The following is a 20,701-nucleotide window of genomic DNA, read 5'->3' as shown; positions in this document are numbered from 1 at the left end:
ATCTAAGAGATAGCAGTATTCAATAAAGAAACACCCAAATATTCCAAACTAAAATAAAGCCGAGAAAAATTCAAAAGCAGGAAGATCCTGCAACAATTATGCAAACAAGTTTCAAAAGAGGAAAAAAAAAAAGTAAAACCATTTCAAACCACGGAACATAACCTGGACAAAACAGCTAATCCAGCCTGGATTAACTAACATTTGGAAAACTTGTCTTCAAAGAGGAGAAAGCACAAAGGATACAAGGACTGGCACATGTACAATAAAACATGCCCAGCTATGCCTGGCTTTTTATAAAGAGTAAAGCACGCAGGCAGGAGTGGAAGGGCAGAGCATGCACAGTGTTCTGATTATCACAGTGATGTCAGCTCTTCCCTCCAAGAAGGACCTGTAACCAAACTAGAGGGTGTGTAAAAAGCAGGTACAAAACTTTCTTTTCAAAAGTTTCTCTATTACAGTTGGGTTGGGTGGGGGTGGATGAGAAAATACAGCAGACGGGAAAGCAGAAAGGAAGAACAAGGCACACAGCAGCCAACACTCTACACTACATTCTTACATTTTAATTACTTTTAATAGCGTATGGGTGACTGGCTGTGATGGCACACGCCTTTAATCCCAGCAGTCGGGAGGCAGAGGTGGGAGGCAGAGGCAGGCAGATCCCTGTGAGTTTGAGGCCAGCCTGGTCTACAAAGTGAGTCCAGGACAGCCAAGGCTAATACAGAGAGACAGACCCTGTCTCAAAACAAAACAAAACAAAACAAAAAAACACACAATTGGGTGTTCTGCCTTCATGTATGTCTGTGCACTATACACGCATGGTGCCAGAAGAAGGTATCAGATCCCCTGGGACCAGAGTTACAAATGTTTGCTAGCCTCCGTGTAGGTGCTGGGAGAGGAGCCAGTGCTTTTAACCACTGAGCTACCTCCCAGGCCCCAAAGTGCATTCCTGAACATAGAGAATCCAAGATGCCCATCGAACCTTCCTGAAGTTGCTACTCATTTAACATCCTTATCTAAGCCCATCTCCTTAAAACAGCAGTTCTCAACAGGGCTGATGCTACACTCCAAGGACAATATTTGCATTTAGTCACAAGTGGGAGAGAGCTGGTTAGGAGGAGGCTGTAGGACTAACCAACACCGTCTAGTACACAGCTACACCCTGAGGAAGGCTTTGGAGAACAAGGGCAGACAATGAAGTCCCAAAAGACTGTGTCTGCAAGGCTCTCGAAGATGGCCTGCAAGGTCAGAAACTGTGGACCAACAGGAGATCAGTGCCTTCACCCACACAGGAAGTGCCTTCACCCACACAGGAAGTGCCTTCGCCTGGGAAATGCCAAGGTCTGGGGGCAAAACGCAAGAGGTGAAAGGGAAGAGACAAGGACGAAAGGAAGTTTAGGGACTTGTTCAAATTTGTGATAACACACGACCAGAGAGATGGCTGAGCTGTTAGGTTAAGAGTACCTACTATTCTCGTGAGTCCAGTTAAAGAGACTCCAACGCCCTCTTCTGACCTTTGCAAGCATTGCACTCAAGCACACAAACCCACATTCATGCACACATACACATAATTAAAAATAAAAAATAAAGGCTGGGTTTGGCAGTGTACATAGAGACGGAGTTATGCAGTTCTCTGTGAGTTGGTGGCCAGCCTGGTCTAAATTCTGAGACAGCCAGGGCTACATAGATAATTATCATTGTTAATACATATAAATAATATAATAATATTATAAATAATAATTATAATATATATTGGAAAACTATATCTTAAAAGTTGCAGGTGCTAGAGAGATAGCTTAGCAGTTACAAGCTGCTCTTGCCAAGGACGTGGGTTCAGTCCCCGCACTCACATGTTGGCTCAGAACGGTCTGTAACTCTAATTCTAGGAACTCTAACGCCCTCTTCCACCCTCTGAGGGTGTTTACACACAAGTGGTACATATACACTCTTACAGGCTCACTTGTGTACACACAAGTAATAACAATCTTAAAGTGTGTGTGTGTGTTATGTTAATGTAAAAAAGAAAGTCTCCCAGAAACTCTAGCACAAGGGGAAGTTTACTAATTAATAACACCAGAGCTCTTCTTCCTGCTCCTTGCAAAAGGACAGAGAACGAGCCAGGCTACTCGCTGTCTGGCCCATGACCACTGGACAGAGGGGAAGGAGTAGCTGAGGGACAATGACGACAATGAGAGCGATGATAGCCATCTTCTATTTGTCAAGTGGCCACATGCACCAGACACATCGTGTATCTCTCATTATATAAGTAGCAATTATTTCTGATCTGTGATCGTAATTTTATTTGATTTTCCATGAAAGGAATTTTAGTAACCACTGAAACAGAATGTTCCTGGAGCTACTGCAAGGATATTCATTTTCCAATAAGCAAAGCTGATAAAAATTTAATGTTAATGCCCCTAAAAAATCCTGAAAGAATGAGTAAGAACAGCTATAAACAGCCTTGGACATGGTGGCACAAGCCTCTAACCCCAGCACACAGGAGGTGGAGGCAGGGGAAGCTTCAGTTTGAGGCCAGCCTGAGCTACACAGGAAAATTCTGTCTCAAAAAAAAAAAGAAGGTATTGTCTTAGCTGAAACTCTAAACAGGGATGCATTTAAAAAAGGAATGTATGGAGCTGGATAGATGGCTCAGGGGTTAAGGGCACTGTCTGCTCTTCCAGAGGTCCTGAGTTCAATTCCCAGCACCCACATGGTGGCTCACAACCATCTATAGTGAGATCCGGTGCCCTCTTATGGCTTACAGGCATTACATGCAGCCAGAACACTGCATACATAATAAATAAATAAATAAATAAATAAATAAATAAATAAATAAATAAATAACTCCAGAGGCAGGGAAGGAGGGGAAGAACAGTTTTTAAAAAGGTATGGCTGGGCAGTGGTGGTACATGCCTTTAATCCCAGCACTCAGAGGGCAGTGGCGGATGGGTCTCTGTGAATTCTGAGGCCAACCTGGTCTACAGAGTGAGTTCAAAGACAGCCAGGGCTACACAGAGAAACCTTGTCTCAAAAAAAACCAGACAAACAGACAAAGGTATAAACAGACTATGAACATGTGCTATGGTGCACATCAAGGTGCAGGGTAGGTGTGGATGTAATCCAGGCCACAACAGCTGATTGACTACTCACAAAACCAAGGAAAGACCTAAGATTTTAAAAAGTCTATTACGTGATTACATATTAGGACTAGGGGATTTTTTTTTCTTGGCTTATCATTAAAGATTAATTTTTAAAAAAGACTTGTAGATGTTATAATCTAAAGTTCTTTAGATTTCTGTATAGGAAAAAAAATAAAATTAAGGGGCAAAGTGCAATAGACATTTCTAAATCAATCGTACAAGTGAAAAGAAACCATAACCCTCCATGTACAAATGGGCAGGAGATGCTTCCAGCTCTCAGCCCCCAAACACAAGCAGCACAGTAAGTGCCTGAGCCCTGCTCAAAGCCAAATGAAAAGCAGAGCCTCCTTTGCCTATGTTGTCCACTGTAACACTCGATGGCAGCATGGTGAAAAACAGATACTCACGCATTCCCAGTGAGAAAGGAGTTGGTGAGAAGGTGAGTTGGGTTGTGGATAGTAAGAAAAGTTATAACCATCCATGCTCACGCTCGATAGGTCGTAGGGCTTTGCACATGCCATTTAACATGTCTTGGGGATATGCTACCTTCAGCAGTGTAGTCTAAGACAAAACTTAGTAGTTACATTATGCCCCACTCATAAAAAACAAACCATAGCACTATTTAAAGACTGTGTCGGGCCGGGTGGTGGTGACGCACGACTTTAATCCCAGCACTCGGGAGGCAGAGGCAGGTGGATCACTGTGACTTCAAGGCCAGCCAGCCTGGTTTACAAAGCAAGTCCAGGATAGTCAAGGCTACACTGAGAAATCCCATCTCAAAAAACCAAAAGACTGTGTCAAAGCTGGATAGAAGGCTCAGCAGTTAAGAGGACTTGCAGCTCTTACAGAAAAAATGGGATCCACTCCTAGCAGTCATATGGCAGATTACAACTTTCCTTAACTCCAGTTTCAAGGGATCTGATACTCTCTTCCGGCTTCCTCAGGCACCAGCAATATGCATGGTACACAGACATAAATTCAGGCAAAACACTCATACATAAAGTAAATTAAAGAAAAATGTTTCTGTTTTTGTTTTTTGAGACAGGGTTTCTCTGTGTAGCCTTGGCTGTCCTTGACTCACTTTGTAGACCAGGCTGGCCTCGAACTCACAGTGATCTACCTGTCTCTGCCTCCTGAGTGCCGGGATTACAGGCATGCACTATGGCATCCAGCTAAGAAAAAAAAATTAAACTGCATAGAAACCTTGATTCACATGGAAAATTGTTCACAGAAAAAAGAAAATAAGAGAACAGTAATGTACAGCCTTATCTAAGTGAAAGAAGCTCATTACACAAGAGCAACTGTCCTGTGAAAACCTCTGTCTACCGCAGGCAAGCTCAAAAATAAATAGGATGACAACCACCAGCAGCTTGGCAGAGGAGGAAGAACTGTTAATCCAGGTGTGGTGGCAAAGCCTTTAAACCCAGCACTCAGGGGACAGAGGCAGGTAGATCTCTGTGAGTTTGAGGCCAGCCTAGTCTACAAAGCCAGTTCAAGATGGCCGGGGATACACAGAGAAACCCAGTCTCAAAAAACAAAAAACAAACAAACAAACAAGGCTCATTTTACTTTTTTTTTTTTTTTTAATGTGTCTGGTGCCCACGGAGGCCAGAGAGGACATTAGACCCTCAGGAACTGGAGTTAGCATTGGTTATAGCTGATTAAACTGCAGCCCTCTGGAAGAACAGCTAGCACACTTAGCTGCTGTGCTGTGCTATGAAAAGAGCATTTCAAGAGAAGCAGATGAAGCCTGGATTCTCACGGGGGATCCAGATTTCCTGGCAAGTTCCACTTCTGAAACTAGGTTCTGTCTGCAGCACCTCAGCAGGAACAGTCACTCAGGAAGCCACACACCCCGCCCCCCCAAGGCGGGGTGCCACAGAGGCGATGGTCACTCTAGGGGAAGTCAAGGCATTCACTTATGCTCAGCTGGAGGAAGAGGTAGTCTGTACAGCAAAATGGCAGCACAGTGTTTTGTTTTGTTTGCTTGTAAATGCAAAGTCTACCAGTAATCTCGCCCCCCCCCCATCCCTCTCCCTCTCCCTCTCCCTCTCTAACTGCTTCCTCAAACACTAAGCGGTAAGAACTCTGACTGATAAACCAGCTTTTGCCTCCTAATCCCAGATCCTCCTCCCCAGCTCCGGTTGCCACCTACATCCCCTCGGGCATCTCTAGTTGCCAGGTGTGAACTGAAGGGGCTGCCTCCTCAGATGCACTCCTGAGTTGCCTCTTCCTTTTCCACAGTTCCATGGCCCTTGGCATCAGTCCAGCTTTCCCAGCAGGCAGGCTAGGGACGCGGTGACAAGTGCATAAAAGGCACTCACAGTTTTTAGAGAAACAACTTTTTTTTTTAAAAGGGCATTCTCGTCACGTGGAGCGAAACAGCACATAGGTGCTGTTCTCCTGGTTTATTCAGGGAAATCTGTGGCTGGAGCATGAGAGGAGAAAAGAGGGAGGGCCCGGGTGTAGCTCAGCAGTGGAGGAACAGGCTCTTTGCATGTACAAGCCCTGAACTTCTTCTCTAGCACCTGCAAACAAACCAGCAAAACACAACAGGCTAACCACCAATCATCAGAGAAGACCATGGAAAGCTAACTGTGTGGCTGTGCACAGAGCGTGTGCACACAAGTGCGTGTGGAGGCCAGAGGACAATCCCGGTGTTGTTACTCAGGAAATGCCTTCCTTGTTTTTTGAAACAAGGTCTCTAACTGGCCTGGAGGCTCCTGAGTCCTGAGCAAAAAGCCTCAGGACCACCTGCCCCCACCCCACCAGCAGTAGTATTGTAAGCATGCACCACTGTGGTCGGCTTTCCACATGGGCATCAGACTCGGGTCCTCATGTTTGTGTGGTGAGCACTCAATCCACTGAAAAGCAAGTATTATGCAAAATTTTAACAATAAGATTAAAATGAATGTATAATAGACATTCCAGGTGCAAATATGACTTTCTTTAACTGTCTTAAAAACCCTGGTAGGAAGCCGGGCGTGGTGGCGCACGTCTTTAATCCCAGCACTCGGGAGGCAGAGGCAGGCGGATTGCTGTGAGTTCGAGGCCAGCCTGGTCTACAAAGTGAGTCCAGGACAGCCAAGGCTATCACAGAGAAACCCTGTCTCAAAAAAACAAAAAAACAAAAACAAAAACAAAAAAAACAACTCTGGTAGGTGGGCTGGAGAAATGGCTCGGTGGTTAAGAGCACTGCCTGCTCTTCCAAAGTACCCGGGTTCCATTCCCAACACCCACATGGCAGCTCACAACTGTCTGTAACCCCAAGATTTGACACTCCCACACCAACAGACATAAAATTAAAATTAAATAAAATATAAAAAATAAAAATAAAAAATAAAATCTTTATTCCAAAGTTGAGCACCTGAGGCAGAGGTTGGTGTGTTCTTACCAAGAGCACAAGTGGGCTAGCCAAGGACCCTGCGAACACAGCAGGCACGGTGCTCCCGTGCAGGCTCCCTACAGAACAAGCTCTGCATGGTCTTCTCCTCTAGAGGGCTCGTCCTAGTTAGGATCACTATTGCTGTGATGAGACACCATGCCCAAAAGCAAGCTGGGGAGAAAAGGGTTTATTTGGCTTCCATGTTGATGCTCATCACCAAATGAAGTCAAGACCAGAACTCAAACAGGGTAGGAAGTTGGAGGAGAGGGCTGATGCAGAGGCCATGCAGGGGTGCTGCTTACTGTCTTGCTCTCCATGGCTTGCTTGCTCAGCCTCCTTTTTGCTTGTTTCTTCCTTTCTCTCTCTCTCTTTCTTTCTTTCTTCTTTTTTCAGCCTACTTTTTTATAAAAGCCAGGACTACCTGCCCAAGGGTGGGCTCAGGCACAATGGGCTAGGGCCTCCCTGATCAATCAGCGACTTAAAAAGTGTCCTACAAGCTTGCCTGCAGTCCAGTCTTACGGAGGTATTTTCTCAGTTGAGGCTTGTGTCAGGTTGACATAAAATTAGCCAGCAAAGGCGGAGTTGGTTTCCCAGCATCCATGTGGAGAAACTCATAACTACCTGTAACTCAGGGCAAAGGTCCCTCATTTGGTCTCCACAGGAATTACTTTCATGTACACACAATTTTAAGATAAAAATAAAATCATTTTTAAAATGAAAAAGAACAAAGCTCTGAAGATTGGTGGCCATTTTGGACCAAACCAACAAAACCCCCAAGTTCCTGACTTACTGTCAAGAATACAGATAACTACGCCGGGCTTAGCAGCACACGCCTTTAATCCCAACACTCGGGAGGCAGAGGCAGGCAGGCGGGGCTACAAAGAGAGTTCCAGGACAGCCAAGGCTACACAGAGAAACCTTGTCTGGAGAATCCAAAAAGAAAAAAGGAAAAAAAGAAAAAGGAAAAAAAATGTAGATAGCGTTCTCTTTTTCCAGGTCTCCAGTGCCCTGTGTGGCTTGATGCCGCCCCTTTTTCTAATATGAAAGAGGCCTTGGAAGTTACAATAAGTTCCTGGAGATGCTGTTCCTGCTACCCTGCCCTCTTGTGCTGGGTTCCCTGCTCCACCCTCTTTGCAGCACCATTGCCCTCTCTAAGGAGGAGGCCATGAGTGAACTAACTCTGGGTCACCTTCCACTCCTGCCCCCCTGCTGAGAGGAGCATTTCCGGCACTGTCCCTCTCCTCCCCAGCTCTCTCTGAACTACTGCCCCCACCACACCAACCCCCTTTGGAATGCTCCCATCTTTTCCTTGTGCCTCAGACACCAAAGCCAAATCTCCTTCTCATTCTCCGGGTGAGCCCCCTTCACTTATTTATACCCTAGTTATTCACATGCCTGCCTGCTTTTGCTGGACTTTTGCCTGTTAAGTTCTCTTGATCAACTGCTTCCCCCTCCATCTGCAAATCTTTGCCACATCATTTTTTTCTGCGCACCCGCCCAGACTGCATTTCACCAAGTCTCCCTCTTACCAGCAGAGTCTCCCTAGACAGGGTAAGTAAGGTATTTACCTCAGGGATCAACGTCATGCATGGGTTTGCCTGAACTGTACTGCAATTACCTAAGCAGGGACTACAGCCCTTCTCCAGGTTAAAACCAACTCCGATGTTACAGAAAAAGCAAGGCTTTCTCTAGTTTTCTGTAAATGGGAGCCTGTGACCATGTTGCCCTTTTTCCCCCTTGCAAGGGATAATGTTCCTCCTAAGAAATTCCTTTTAAAATATTTTTCCTTCTGGGCATGATAACACACACCTTTATTCTCAGTACTCAGGGAGGCAGATGTACGAGGATCAATGTCAGTTCAAGGCTAGCCTGGTCTACAAAAAAATAATCCAGGACAGCCAGGGCTACACAGAGAAACCCTGTCTCTTTTTCCCCAATGGCACACAATTCTAAGCCCAAGCTTTGGGAACCCGAGGGCAAGAGGACTTAAATTCAAGGCCAGCCATAGCAACATTACAAAATCCTACATTAATAATAAACCAAATATTCTTAAAATATAAAAAGCCAAAAGAATTTTTAAAAATCAATATGTTCCATTTATAAAGAGGCCCAGCTCCTTATGAAATTTGTTATTTATATTCCTTTCTGTTTATATACTTACTTGTTTTTCTCCAAAGCAAAAGGCTGTGCTGTAAAAAGGAAGACAGACAAGAACCCTAAACTTACGATGGGGAAGGAAGTAAATGCTTCTGGAAGTCATTGACACTTCACTGCTGCAGACAGCCAGGTGTGTGTGGCAAGGGGCACACTGCAGAAATGCTAATGTTCAGGCGCCAATATTTAAGTAATGCCTAACAATACTCTCTCTCTCTCTCTCTCTCTCTCTCTCTCTCTCTCTCTCTCTCTCTCTCCCCCTCTCTCTCTCCCCCCCCTCTCCCCCCCAACACACACACACACAGTGCACATGCGTGAGTGCGTGCGTGCGTGTGTGTGTGTGTGTGTGTGTGTGTTTAAGAGAGAGGAAAAGAAAAGAGAAGAGAATATGGCCACAGATACAGTCACACATAGGCACACATGGTCACAAACGCACACTGAGACAGTTCAGATACATGGTCCAGTAAGCCTCAGAACTCACCCCCAAGCAGAGCTCTTGTACCAAGCAATAGTCACATCTTCAATGAAGCCTCACAGTCCACAATCCGTGCACGACCCACCACGCCTGTGCGGTCCTGTGACTGGCCTGGGGTGCAGCAGGAGCTGCTTTCAGGTGCTGAAGTAATTTCAGCTCTTATAACCCACACGAGCTGGCCAAAATTGTATAACTAACCGCACCTCATCAGAAACGATTTTTGCATTACACAACAGCCACCGCCTGGCTACGAACGGTTACTGCAAGCCCCAGTCTTGCAGCAGGCTTCTTCAGAGCAATCTGGATATTCTTTTATAGAAACCCAGCAGCTGCTGGGATTGTATTTCTCAAACCCAAACAAAGAAGGGAAATTAAAACCTATCTTTTCAAACAGTTCAGATGAGCAAGTCTGCCCATGTTGCTGCCAGCTCAGTGAAAAGGGGGATTAATTTTACTCGCTGGCAGTTTTCCTTTTCCCCAGTCAGGAGCCCAAAGACATCAGATTGCAAAACCCAAAGAACTGCAGTGATGTCAAAGCAGGACCCCATCATTAAACAGTTAGCAAAGTCAACAAAATCGAGTACTGATGACAAACAGCACAGCCCGAGTCCCTGGGGTCTGGCAGACGGGGTCCAACTACATACAGTCCCTGAAGAGGAAGAAAAGGCCACAAAGGCAGCCACTGCCCTTTCTAGTCCTGTCTCCATCCCAGGGCCGGCACAGAAGTGGGGCAGGTCCACTTCTGGGATATCCAAGCATCTGTCTCCATCTCTTACAGCAGACTGCACATCCCCAGAGGACAGCAAGCACGAGGCTCTGGAGAGCAGGGAAGGTCCTGCCATCAGCACTGCACCTGAGAAGAGCCGGCCCTCAGGTAAAGACAGAAGAACCAGGAGAAAGCAGCTGAGAGTGCCATTTTTTCACACAACCTTGAAGAAACCAGCAGTGTGAAGAGGGAAAAGAGGCCATGAGACCAGAGGAGAAGACATTTGGCAACAGGAGAAGGCTGGAGAACTGTCAAGGCTCAAGATGGAAGAACACTGTCCCAAAGGCCCAGAACAGATCCCCACATGGTCACCCACCTGAGGCTCAGTATACTCAGGGAGCCGAGCCCTAGTCAAAATGCTCTGGAGATGCCAGAAGTGCTGCAGGGACCGAGAGAAATTTCCAAAAACAAAAAAGGGAAAGGGCTCGAGAGGCGGCTCCATGGTCAAGAGCAGTGGACCAGCGTTCAGTTCCCAGCACCCACAGTGGCTCACAACCATCTGTAACGCTAGTTCTGAGGGATCCAATGGCCTCCTTTGGCCTTTGTGATTATTGCACGTATGTGATGAGCACACACATGCAGGAAAAACACTTCTAAGCATAAAACTAGATAAATCTAGAAGAAACGAAAATGGGACAAGTGGAACAAACTTTAGACATAATGTTTAAAAGGTACTGCCTAAGCTGTTCTGAGAATGAGAAAAGGCCAAGTGAGGCACTGCATGTGCACAACAGGCTCATGACAACCAGAATGCTGAAAGTCAGACAATCCAGGGACAAAATGTCTGCTTCCGAGTTGAGTTTTATCCCCACATACATTTGGTCAGAGAAAGACCTCATACACAATGGTAGTTCTGCCAGACAGCCAGGGTATCTAGTAAGTGGTAACCTAGGGCTGTGCATTTTATGATAGACATGCAACCAAGTTACCTAGGAATGCATCTCAGAAGCAGCCTCCTTTATTAAGTGCAGTGTAACTATGTTAACTGGCCTTGACACACGACATAGCCCCAAGATTTCATGACAACATGAAATGCCACAAAACAACAAAGCGTGAAGACGAGCTTCAGAAAAGGTTAGAACTGTCTGACCAGGTAAGGTGACCTCTGTGTACAAAAGGCAAAACAGAAGGCTAGAGTAAGGAAGCGTGAGGCTGTATTCCAACCCCATGAGAGGGAGAGGGCAGAGGGGCCACTATGCACAGGCTCACTAACAACATAACCAAACCAAACTGGGGCAGACAGACCTAAGTCCCAGACTTCATAAGCCCAGTTATGAAACAATGAATGTCAAATTATTCTCTAAATAAATGCATCATGTTGTAAAAAAATAAATAAACAGAACAAAACAACTTCTGTCTTAGTGTTCTATTGCTCTGGAGAGACATCATGACCACAGCAGCTCCTATGAAGGACAGCATTTAACTGGGGCTGGCTTACAGTTCAGAGCTTTAGTCCATCATCGTCATGGTGGGCAGCATGGCAGTACACAGGCAGACATGTGCTGGAGAAGTAGTTCAGAGTTCTACTTCCAAATCCGCAGGCATCAGAGAGAGGCCGTGGGCCTGGCGTGAGCACTTGAAACTCCAAAGCCCGCCCCAGTGACACACGTACTCCAATGAGGCCATACCTCCTAATCCACGTCGAGTAGTGCCACTCCCTGATGACAATATACTCAAATATATAAGCCTATGAGGACCATTCTTACTTAAACCACCGCCTTCTAGTTACACCAATGAAAACTGAAGACAGGGAGTTCTCGGGTTTGGATACTATCTGTCTTAAAGGGCTCAAATACAAGAAGTCTCAAAGTGGCAGTGCTGAGGCAATAGAACCTTCAAGAGATGAGCTTGCTGGGCAATAGTTAGGTCATGAGGACACTACCTTCAGATTAACGCTGGTCCCAGGCAGTGAGCTACTCCCTCTAGAGAATAAGCTATTACAAAAAAAGAAGTAAAGTGTTAAAAGCAAAGCCAACCTATGTGCTTGGGAATGAGCTCCATTTGTGCCTCTGTCCATTGGCGCCACACTCTTGGACCTCCAGAACCGTAAGCTACAACCACTCTTCTTTACTCTTAACTCCAGATATTTTATTTTTTACGATGTAAAACAGATAAACCCAGGGACGAAGAAGATGCCAAAATCCCTCTTGCAGGCAGAGTATTTTTTTAAATACAACATGATAGGGCTGGGGATATGGTTCAGGGGTCAAGAGCTCTTGCTGCTTTTGCAGAAAACCAGTGTTTAGTTCTCAGCACCAACATGGCGGCTCACAACCATCTGCAATATAAGTTCCAGAGGATCCAATACCCACTGCTGACCTCCACGGGTACCAGACATGCATGTGGTGCATATACATACATGCAGGCAAAACACCCACACACATAAAATAAATAAAAATAAAATAAATGATGAGGGGGGCTACGGAGACAGCTCAGCAGTGCTTGTTTCTCTTACAGAAGACCTAGATTTGGTTTCCAGAACCCATCTGGTAGCTCACAATCGTCCCTAACTCCAGTTTCAGGGGAACCCATGCCTTCTGAGCTCCAAGGGTACCAAGTATATACATGGTGCATATACATACACGCAGGCAAAACATTCACACAGACAAATTTTAAAAGAAAAAAAAAATGATAGGTCCAGTGAGATGCCTCAGTGGGTAAAGACTCTTGCCACAAACCCCACAACCCTAGTTCTATCCCCAAAACCCACCTGTAGAGGGCAAGATGCAACTCCTATAATCTGTCCTCTGACCGCCACAAACATAAAAAAAACATAAATCAAAGTGTTGCATAGGTCTTAACATTTGCTTAGTGCATAAGGAACCCAGGTTCAATTCACAGCAAGTACTGAGAAGTGAAAAAAAAAGTGGCCATGGTAGCGCACACAGAGGCAGGCAGATGTTTGTGAGTTCAAGATCAGCCTGCTCTACATAGTGAGTCCCAGTACAGCCAGGGCTACATACTAGAGACTCTGTATCAAAACAGAACAAGTGTTAAACGCGAGAATTACTTTACATTGCCAAAATATCAAACTCGTAAGATCTTAGTCTTTATATTTAAGACATTCTTTCAATGAAGTAAAAGTCATAACATTATTAAACGCAGGCCAAATGGTCTATGCTTAACTTTATGTATCCACCTGTAAGAGGTGGGAAGACAATATATGAGGGAGTTCCCTTGCCTTGCAGCACGCAGAAGAGTCTACCCAATGTAGGAAATGCAGTTAATATAACAGGGGGAACGGTGCACAATAAAAAATAGAGCTTCATCACCAGAGATCAGGGAGCATTTGTGGAAAATGACTGTGTGTCATGTTACAGTAAACATATGTGATGCCCCCAAAAGTAGCTTCTACGTATCTCATTACCTACTTATAAGTAGTTCATCTAGTCAACAAACCTAAACATATCTAGGAAGAGGAAATTTTTTTTTAAAGATCTATTTATTTATTATGTATATAGTGCTCTGCCTGCATGTAGGCCTGCATGACAGAAGAAGGCATTAGACCACATTATAGATGGTTGTGAGCCACCACGTGGTTGCTGGGAATTGAACTCAGGACACCCAAAAGAGCAGTCAGTGATCTTAACCTCTGAGCCATCTCCCCAGCCCGGAAGAGGAAATCTTAATTGAGAAAATTCCTCTGTAAGACTGTACGCAAATCTGAAGAGAATTCACAGTTTCTTGATTAATGATTGATATGGGAAAGCTCCACCTACTGTGGGTGGGGCCATCGCTGGCCAGGTGGTCCCGGATGCTGTAAGAAGGCAAGCTGAGCAATTCACCATGGATAAGTCGGTAAGCAGCATCCTTCCGCATCAGCTCCTGCCTCCAGGCTCCTTCCCAGTCTGAGTTCCTAACCTGGCTTCACTCAGTGAAGCTCCTTCCTCCCCAAGCGGCTTTGTCACTGTGTTTTATCATAGCAATAGAAAGACTAAGACAAGTTCAAAAGAGACGATAACTATAGAGAAACTGGCTAACAATTTAACAATATGAAGCCTCAGGAACTAAGAATTGTTGCAGCTGGACAATGAAGGGGTGCGCCTTTAACCCCAGCACTGGGAAGCACAAACAGGTACATTTTGGAGTTTGAGGCCAGCCTGGTCTACAGAGTGCATACAGGACAGCCAAGGCTACAGAGAAAAACCATGTCTTAGAAAAACAAACAAAAAATGCTTGTTGCTTACAAAGGACCGGGATCTGGCTCCCAGCACCCATGCGAAGGCTCACCACCACTTGTAACTCTATCTCCAAGGGATCTGACACCCTCTTCTAGCCTCCACAGGAACCCACCATATACTCACACAGACACCTACATAAAAATAAAAATAAATATATATTTAACAAATAAACAGGCTGGAAAGATAGCTCAGTGATTAAAAGCATACAGCGTTCTTGCAGGGCACCTGTTTCAGTTCCCAGCACCCAGGTAGGCTTGCTTCCCAGCCACCTCCAAGTCTAGTTTCAGGGTATCTGACACCCTCTTTTGATCTTTATGGGCACCTGAATTTAAATTAAATGCATAATCCCCCAACACACATAATTATTTTTTTAACTGTTTTAAAACATAAATTTAAAAAACAGCAACACTAGAATGATATTGGAGGAAAGCTAAAAGATATCAAAGGAACCAAAATTCATCCGGAGACTAACTAGCATAAATTCACAGAACTTCCATCGAAAGATTTCCCACATGCTGCACCCACACTGTAGCTTAGCAGAGGGAAAAGCTATGCATCCAGAAGTGCACTTGTTAATCTCTACTCATTTAAGACTCTACTCATAGCCGGGTGTGGTGGCGCACGCCTGTAATCCCAGCACTCTGGGAGGCAGAGGCAGGTGATTCTCTGTGAGTTCAAGGCCAGCCAGGTCTACAAAGCAAGTCCAGGACAGCCAATGCTACATAGAGAAACTCTTGTCTTGAAAAACAAACAAACAAAAAAAAACAAAACAAAAAACCCTCTACTCACGTCTTGGTGTAGGAAGAGGCAAGTGAGCAGCTCCGTTCTTAGTAACTATGTATGGGTTAAATTCAACACAAAAAAAATTTTAAAAACTAAACTTGGGCAAATACAATAAAGAACTTAATTCATCAGAAATCACTAGCACTTAGCCAGGCATGATGGCATATACCTTTTAAATCTGGCAGTCTGGAAAGGGCAGGTGGATCTACTTACAGAGCTAGTTCCAGGACAACCAGGGCTACACTGAGAGACCCTGTTGGAGTGGGGGCAGTAACGACCCAGGCTAGGGGGGGAAATGGCTTTGTTAGTAGAGGGCTAACTCTGACCATGAAACCCAAGATGGGTCCTCAGAACCCATTTCAAAGGTAATGGACCGGGCATGGTGGTTCAGTTATGACGCCAGCCCTGGGAAGGCAGAGAGAGGAAGATCCTGAGGATTTGGTTGGCTGGCTTAGCCCACCTGGTGAGCTACAGGCCAGTGAGAGACCCTGTCTCAAAGGAAATAGCATTCCGGGGATGGCACCCAATGCTGTCCTCTCGCCTCCACATGTATGTATATACATACATACATACATACATACACACACATACACACATGCATTTAAAAAAAAAGAAATAACTGCATACTTGAAAAAAATCTGATTTTATTAATTTTATTAATGTAATGTCTTTTTTGTTTTTTCTTTAAGAATTAAACTAGAGAACATATCAAGTGAGGTAAGACAAATAAGGCCATCTCTCCTTAGTACATTGCTTCTAAATTTAAACATAAGTAACTTTTTAAGTGTGTGTACAGGCCAAGAAACTAATAGGAGGCCCATGAGAGGGAAACAGACGTTTTAAGGAAGAGGATGGAAAGGTAAAAGTCTGCTTGTGATGTGAAAATCGAAGGGGGACTATTGGGGCAGAGGGTACAAACAGGGAGATGACACAGAGGAGCTCTTAGGGTGCAAGGATCTAACCAAAAACAAATATGAGCAAAATGTTATTTCGTATGTCAATTAAAAATGTAAATTAAAAAAAAAAAAAGGTCAGCTTGGTTTGTTACATCTTGACATTTCCCTGCTCTGCCCTTGTTAACCGGAGAGCGCCAGAGATTTAGGGTTAGCAGATGAGCAGAAAGAACATAGCTGACCACTTAATAAATGAGGGGAGACGCTGTAAGAATCAGAAGCAAAGCGAACACATGGCCTGACAGCACCCTCTAGTGCTATAATAATTAACTGGTGCTGGTCAAGGTTTTTAAAAACAAAAAACAGAAACAAAATTTTCCAGATCTGGAGCCACACAGTTCAGTAGTAGAGTGTGCAGGGCCTAGGACTGACCCCCGCCCTACCCTCCAGCACTGAAAAGAAAATCTGTTTTGGAAATTTTCAACATATAGAACAACAGAATTAAAATAAATTATTTTATATAAACTTACTTCTGATGCTGACTCACGGCGCAACTTCTGTTTTATTAACTGGTGACCCCTTGTCTCTCATTTCATTAATAACTCAAATAGTTTCTGGGCTTAGAAGCCCAGGCAACACTTTGCGGCACGTCATGAAGTGAGACACAGCCAGTTCCGGCCATGCGCATGGGCTGGGGGAGAGGAGCTCCCCTTCTCTTGGCTCTCTTCCTGCTGACTGCAGGGACCATGTAGTGCTAACGAGTGTGTGTGTGGTTTGGGTTTGTTTGTTTGTTTTTGTTTGTTTTTGTTTTTAAGGGTGTGGGGGCAGACTGTGAAAAGGAAGTTTCTGTTTCGTTATTTGGACATATTAAAACCCAAACTACTCCACACACACACAGGAATAGTGTGCGGTGATGTACACAGGTGCTACCTTAGGTGGGAGGGCAAGAAGTCGGGGGAGTCCTGATGACTTAATGGAACTAGAAAGTGGAGGTCAGGGTTGAAAGTCAGGTGCCAGACTCTAATGGAATGTTTTACAAGCTGTGGAGGAAGGAAAACCATATTTAAAAAAAAAATAAAAATTGAGATCTAATTAAATTCAGAACTTCTAAATGTGTGATTGAGAATGTGACCTTATACACTCTCCTGCTGCCTGCAGATTAAAATGTAGGACTCTCAAAAAAAAAAAAAGAGAGAGAATGTGACCTTATTACCTAGTGTATCTCCTGTTGAATTCAACAGCCAAAAAAATGCAAAACCAAACCAAAACAAACAAACAACAACAACAAAAGTAAATTGGGGCTGGAGAGACTGCTGGTCGTTCAGAGCAGAGGGCTGAGCGTGCTTCCCAGCACCCACATCACGTGGCTCACTGCTGCTTGTAACTCCAGCTCCATGAGGATCTGAACATCCTCATCTGGCCTCCGTGGGCACCTGCACACAAGCCACACACATGGGCATGTTAGTGAATAAATGAACAAGAGGACTGGCCCGCTGATGAAGCTTATGAGTAAACAAAATACATTTCTGATCATAAGACAGATATGTGCCCACCTTGCAGCCCACAGGAAAATAAAAGAACCAGACACCAAACAAGAAAAAGCATGCAAGCCAGGTGGTGGTGGCACATGCCTTTAACCCCGGCACTCAGAGGCAGAAGCAGGCAGATCTTTGTGAGTTCAAGGCCAGCCTGGTCTGCAGAGTGAGTTCTGGGACAGCCAAGGCTACACAGAGAAGTAAAACAAAACAAAAGGAAAAAGAGAAAGAGTTGGGCATAAGTTGGTGGTAAAGGGCCTCCCCAGCATGCCTGAGAACCTAGGCTCGTGAGGTATATGCGAGTACATGCATATGTACGCACAGTCACATGTGCACGCAACCCATGCACATGTGCAATAAATAAAAGATCCATAGTGTGACCAAGAATTATCCAGGGCCACAGCATTTCCCAAGAAGAATAGCAGCTGAGCCTTGCTGTGACCCTTTACTACAGTTCCTCAGTTATGGTGACCCCATATTATTTCATTGCTATTTCATAACTGTAATTTTGCTACTGTTATGACTTATAATGTAAATATATGATATGCAGGATATCTGATCCAGCATCAACTTGCTGATTTTAAAACATTTATCGCAGCCAGGCGTGGTGGCACACACTTTTAATCCCATATCTCGGGAGGCAGAGGCAGGTGGATCGCTGTGAGTTTGAGGCCAGCCTCGTTTACAAAGAGAGTTCCAGGACAGCCAGGGCTACACAGATACATACACACACACACACACAAACACGAAAGAAAAGAAAAGAGAGACAGACAAAAGACAGGAGTCCTAACCTGCCTGTGGTCTCCTTCATGATACCATTACACAACCAGCCACCTTTTTTTTCTCCTTATGCAAGTCACCATCAGTATTTACACAGGCTCCTGAAACTACCCAATTTCGTTGGTAAATATTTAATTGTCTTGTTGCTAAGAATCAAGCTATAAACAGTGTAACATTTTTACATAACATGCTTGATAGTCACAAAGTAAAAGAGCGACGTCAGCAGCACACAGACTGCAAACCCAAAACAAAATTCCAAACATAGAAAGGTCTTGGGAACAGACACCAACAGAACAAGAGCTCCTCCTCACTGCTGAAAACTGCTGATGGACCAGATACCCACATCCTCTGCATCTCTGTAGTCCTAGCTCCTTCTACAATGCTCCTTAATCATGAAGCCAGGTACCGTGTTGTCACCTGCTTGCTCTCGGTCACAAAATGAAGTCAGTTTAAGAAGAGCTTGGCACCTCAGGTTTGGTATTGACAGTCTTACAGCAAATGGAATGAGATGAGTCCTTCAGCTTTCAAACTGTGGCCGTCATCTATGCACTGAGGTGAGAAGCAGTTTCCCATATAACTGAACAGTCTGCAGCGGTGGAGCCAGTCTTATGGAAGCTCTCATGGAAGTGCAGTGGGTTGGCAGGGAAACCCCCTGTCTAGCCACAGCATACAGAGCAACGTGGGGGAAAATAATCCTTCACAGGGTCAGAAGCCTTGAGAGCCATCTGTAAGTGAGTGGACCCAGTTTCGGAAATCCTGAGTTTCCGAGTTCACTGCACAATCATCTCAAGAAGGAAGATCAAAGGGCTACAAGGCCATGGTATGGTAGCTCAGGCCCTTAATCCTAGAGCTTGAGAGAGAGGCAGGCAGATCTCTGAGTTCATAGCCAGCCTGGTCTACATAGTGAGTTTCAGACTGATGTGGTAAGACCAAACAAGCAAACAAAAAAACAACATACAAAGTATGGCTGGCTATCCCTTGGTATCAGATGTGAACTGCTTCTGGAAAACCTTCCAAACCCAAGTGCAATTCCCAGCAACCACATGGTGGCTCACAACCATCTAAAATGTGGCATGATGCCTTCTTCTAGGCTGCTGGCTCACATGCAGACAGAATACTATATAAATAATAAATAAATAAATCTTTAATAATAATAATAAAAACGTCAAGAAAGCAAAATGGAAGGAAGAAAGGAAGGAAGGAAGATGTACCAAAGAAACGGCTCAGTGGTTAAGCGCACTTGTTGCTCTTCTAGATACACAAATTTGGTTCCGAGCTTCCACATGGCAGGACACAATAAGCTGTGACTCCAGGTCCTCCTCTGACCTACACTGGCACCAAGATACTTACATGGGACACTGACATACACAGAGGCAAAACACTCATATACATAAAATAAATAAATCTTTAAAAGGAAAAGAAAGCCAAACATAGTAGTGTATGCCTGCAATCTCAGCAATCACGAGGCAGAGGCAGGCAGATCGCTGTGAGTTCGAGGCCAGTGTGGTCTGCAAAGCAAGTCTAGGACAGCCACGGTGACACAGAGAAACCTTGTCTAGAAAAAAAAATAAGGAAATGTATTAGACAAAGAAAATCCTAGGGATGATATAGACAAGCTGCTCCTGGTGATACATTTGATAAATGCCCATTAGAAACAACCAAATATTAGAAAAGATCAATGAAACAATAAAGAGGATCCGCCGGGCGTAGTGGTGGACGCCTTTAATCCCAGCGCTCAGGAGGCAGAGGCAGGTGGATTACTGTGAGTTTGAGGCCAGCCTGGTCTACAAAGCCAGTCCAAGCCAGCCAGGGCTACACAGAGAATAGAGAGGATCCCTAAAAGGCAGCATGGGGGTACATGGTGACTCAGACCCTAGAGCTGGGGAACATTTCTTTTCAAACTGTCCTCAGATGGCCCCTTCCCTTTGCCTCCAGCATCAATGCATGCTATTTTTAGGAACATGCACTTCAATGACAATGGCCTCCGTGGAGAACCTCAGTGCACGGAGAAAGCAAAAGGGATAGAGAGAAACACACAAAAAAAATGCTCATAGCGATGGTCAAGGATATGCCTCCCTAATTTGGGAGGGGGGTTCTTTTTAGTTTATATAAATATTATATAAATATGATTGTTTTATCTGTATTTGTGCACCACGTGCCTGCAGAGGGCAGAGGAGGATGTCGGATCCCTGGTACTGGAGTTACACTCAGTTGTGAGCTGCCACATGGGTGTTGGGAATCAAACACAGGTCCGCTGGAAGAGCAGCTAATGCTCTTAACTGCTGAACCATCTCTCCAGCCTTGGGTTTACTATAATAGTAAGCATGGATGTCTTTTACTATAAATAAAAATAAAGCTTTTTTTTTTTTTAAAGTAAATGTCTGGGCTGGCGGGATGGCTTAGTGGGAAGAGGTGCTTGCCACTGAGCCTGACTACATGGGTTGGATCCTTGGGACCCACATGGTGAAACAGAGATGACTCCTGCATATACAGAGTAAATAAACATAAAGCAGTTACTCTATATTTATTGATTGATTGGGTTTTTCTGTTTTGGTTTGGTTTTGTTTTTTTTTAGACAGGGTTTCTCTGTGTAGCCTTGGCTGTCCTGGACT

General features: G+C 44.7%; 1 protein-coding gene across 3 annotated transcripts in view; it reads right to left on the bottom strand.

Annotated features, from left to right (window-relative positions):
- SLC23A2 (solute carrier family 23 member 2) overlaps positions 1–20,701 on the bottom strand; it is a 101,962-nt gene that overhangs the window by 54,751 nt on the left and 26,510 nt on the right. The window contains exon 1 of one of the 3 annotated variants that reach the window (XM_084776866.1): positions 9,158–9,307. The exons of the other annotated variants lie outside the window; for them this stretch is intronic. The gene's annotated coding sequence lies outside the window, so the exon portion shown is untranslated. Of the gene's footprint in view, positions 1–9,157; positions 9,308–20,701 lie in introns of those variants that run through there. 3 annotated transcript variants of the gene reach the window in all.

The sequence above is a fragment of the Acomys minous genome, assembly GCF_964271855.1.
Source record: "Acomys minous genome assembly, chromosome: 3".
NCBI lineage: Eukaryota > Metazoa > Chordata > Mammalia > Rodentia > Muridae > Acomys > Acomys minous.
The sequence above is the reverse complement of the archived record's forward strand: the minus strand, read 5'-3'. Positions and strand labels throughout refer to the sequence as shown.